The sequence below is a fragment of the Berghia stephanieae genome, unplaced genomic scaffold, assembly GCF_034508935.2.
Source record: "Berghia stephanieae isolate SIO BIC M18660-M18661 unplaced genomic scaffold, UCSD_Bste_1.3 scaffold5098, whole genome shotgun sequence".
In the NCBI taxonomy this organism is placed as follows: Eukaryota; Metazoa; Mollusca; class Gastropoda; order Nudibranchia; family Aeolidiidae; genus Berghia; species Berghia stephanieae.
In genome coordinates this window covers 3,017-6,007 of record NW_027626509.1, presented here as the reverse complement: position 1 = coordinate 6,007, position 2,991 = coordinate 3,017, and the positions used below count along the sequence as shown (strand labels likewise).

Sequence of the window (2,991 nt, the reverse complement as noted above, 5' to 3'; positions counted from 1 at the left end):
GCGACGTTTTTCCCGGCCGGGCCCCACCCTTTCCCCGGGTCGCCCCCAAACCCGGGGCGAACCAGCCCTTTAAAAAAGAGACGACGGTTTCCCCCCGGTGCCCACGGCAGCTTCCCCCGTTCTGTGGGCGTCGCCGGGGCGCCCCCCACGCCGGAACGTAGTCGCGACGGGGGGGGCCGTTCTCCGCCCCCCGGGTTTTCCGAGCGAACCTTAACTGGATTCCCTTTGGGGGTCGCAGGGTGACGACAGGGCCCGGGGCGGCGCCCGTTTTGGCCGCCCCCCCGGCGCGTTTTTTTCGGGACCCCTTCAGCAAGGGAACCCAACCCGCCCCTTAGGACCCACTCAAACCCCCCCTACATGCACTGTTCCCGCGGAAAACCCTTCCCCCCCTTTTTGGCCCTTTAAAAGTACCCCGTTCAAATATTTGCCCCCAAAAATTTTCCACCAAAGAAACTTCACCCCGCGGGGGCTCCGAACGGGAAACGCCCCCCGGGCTTTTTACGCCCCCCCGGGGGCGCACCCCAAAATCGCCCCGGGCCCCCGCCCGGGGAAAGGGGGGTCCCCACCCCCTCCCCGCTTGGGGGGGCGGCCCCCTGTGGGTCCGACGCTCAGCGCCATCCATTTTCAGGGGGGTCGGTTCGGCAGGGGGGAAATTGTTACACACTCCTTGGCGGGTTCCGACTTTTCCCTGGCCACCGCCCCCGCTGCATTTCCGACCCCCCACCTTTTAGCTTTCCCCCTGAGCTCCTGCGTTGGGGGCACCACAACCGGGCGTTCGGTTCATCCCGCAGCGCCAGTTCGGGGGGGTTTTTGATTCTAGGCCAGGCCCCGTGCGAGGCGGTCTGGCGCCTCACCCGTTGAAAGTTTGAGAGTAGGACGAGGGCGTTTCGCCCCCGAGCCTCCAACCATTCGCTTTACCGAGTGAAAATCGTTCCGTCGGCACCGGCTATCCTGAGGGAAACTTCGGAGGGAACCAGCTACTAGATGGTTCGATTGGTCTTTCGCCCCTACGCCCAAGTCGGGCGGTCGATTTGCACGTCAGAGTCGCTTCGAGCCTCCACCAGAGTTTCCCCCGGCTTCGCTCTGCTCAGGCGTAATCACCATCTATCGGGTCCCGACGCCTGCACTCATGCTCCGACAGGGCCGTCAACGCGGCGACCGCCGGGCCGGCGGTGCGCTCCGGGACTCGGTGAGTCGCCCGAGAGATCCCGCCCTCGGCCCGCGAGGGCCTCTCGCTTTCACTTCGCCGTGGGGTTTAGTGGAAACCCTGCGGCTCGCACAGGCGTCGGACTCCTTGGTCCGTGTTTCAAGACGGGTCGGGCAGGTACCGGAATAACGCTGCGCACCTTTCGACGGACCGGAGCCGCCCGCCCGGAGGCCGAAACCCCCCGGGGCGAACCGCCGCCGTTTGTCCGCGGTCGACCACGGCACCCGAATACGACCGCTCTCGTGCCAACTCGCGCCCACGATCCGCAGGCCGACGACCCGCGTAGGGCGCGCGGACGAGACGGCCCGGTGCCGGTGGCAGCGGAGACCCGCCGTGGTGGGCACGCGCCCGACCCCCGAACTCGGAAGCGTCCCCGTCTCCGGGCGCCTCCGCGGGGGCACGGGCGACCAGCCGCCACGCGGACACGTCGCTCGGCTCAGCCAGTTTACCCCTTGGCGGTTTCACGCGCTTTGCACCCTCTCTTCAGAGTTCTTTTCAACTTTCCCTCACAGTACTTGTTCGCTATCGGACTCGCGCAGGTACTTAGCCTTAGGTGGAGTTTACCACCCGCTTCGGGCTGCACTGCCAAGCAACCCGACTCCGGGTCGAGGTCGGCGGAAGGGAGCGCCGCCGGCAAGGGCCTGGCACCCGCTCTGGGCAAGCCACGCTCGAGAAGACTCGCGCGGCGCTCCCGATCCCGCTCGACACCGACCCGAACGCTACAGCTCCCCGCGGGCACGGGCCCAGGGGGTTTCAGCGCTGGGCTCTTCCCGCTTCACTCGCCGTTACTGGGGAGTCCCCGTTGGTTTCTTTTCCTCCGCTTACTGAAATGCTTTAGTTCGGCGGGTACCCTCGTCCGATATGAGGTCGGCAGATCGCCCCATCCGTCGGTTCGCCGCGCGTCGTTATACTTACTTCCCCGCATACCCCCACGAAGCCCTCGCTCGCGTGTACATCGAGCAGCCCGAGATTGAGGAAGAAGCAGCCGATCGCGTGCGTGCTTCCCCGTCTTCGTGCGCGTCTTATTCGTCGTCCCCCGCCCATACCCAGAGGCCGGGTGGGGACGACGTCTCCCGTGGTCAGACGGAGCCCTCGATCTACGGCCGCCAGTCGGGCGAGACCCGACCGGTACGGCACGTCGCGCCGCTCAGTCCCCCCGAGAAGACCGGTTGCGGCGACGTCGTAGGGCCGACCCTCATACGGACGTGGCCGGTGACTTACGCCCACGGCCGCAGTTGGGCGACATCGCGACGACTGCGATTTCGGACCCAAAGCCCCGTCTCCCCGGCCACTCCGGGGCCCTGGCTGCGCCGTCCACAAAGGTGCGACGGGCGGTGGTAAAAGGGCAGGGAGTAGTCGGCACGGGATGCTGACCCGTGTACGTGGCATTCCGGTTCACGGCCCAACCGGGGGAAGACCGACCCCGGACATGGGGGACTCCTACCCCTCCCCCCGGGGTTTTTTTTTTTTTTTTTTTTTTTTTTTTTTTTTTTTTTTTTTTTTTTTTTTTTTTTTTTTTTTTTTTTTTTTTTTTTTTTTTTTTTTTTTTTTTTTTTTTTTTTTTTTTTTTTTTTTTTTTTTTTTTTTTTTTTTTTTTTTTTTTTTTTTTTTTTTTTTTTTTTTTTTTTTTTTTTTTTTTTTTTTTTTTTTTTTTTTTTTTTTTTTTTTTTTTTTTTTTTTTTTTTTTTTTTTTTTTTTTTTTTTTTTTTTTTTTTTTTTTTTTTTTTTTTTTTTTTTTTTTTTTTTTTTTTTTTTTTTTTTTTTTTTTTTTTTTTTTTTTTTTT

General features: G+C 59.7%; 1 pseudogene; it reads right to left on the bottom strand.

Moving 5' to 3' along the window:
• On the bottom strand, positions 1–2,077 carry LOC144961953 (large subunit ribosomal RNA; annotated as a pseudogene; the record flags this gene model as incomplete).
• Positions 2,078–2,991: the final 914 nt, after the last annotated feature.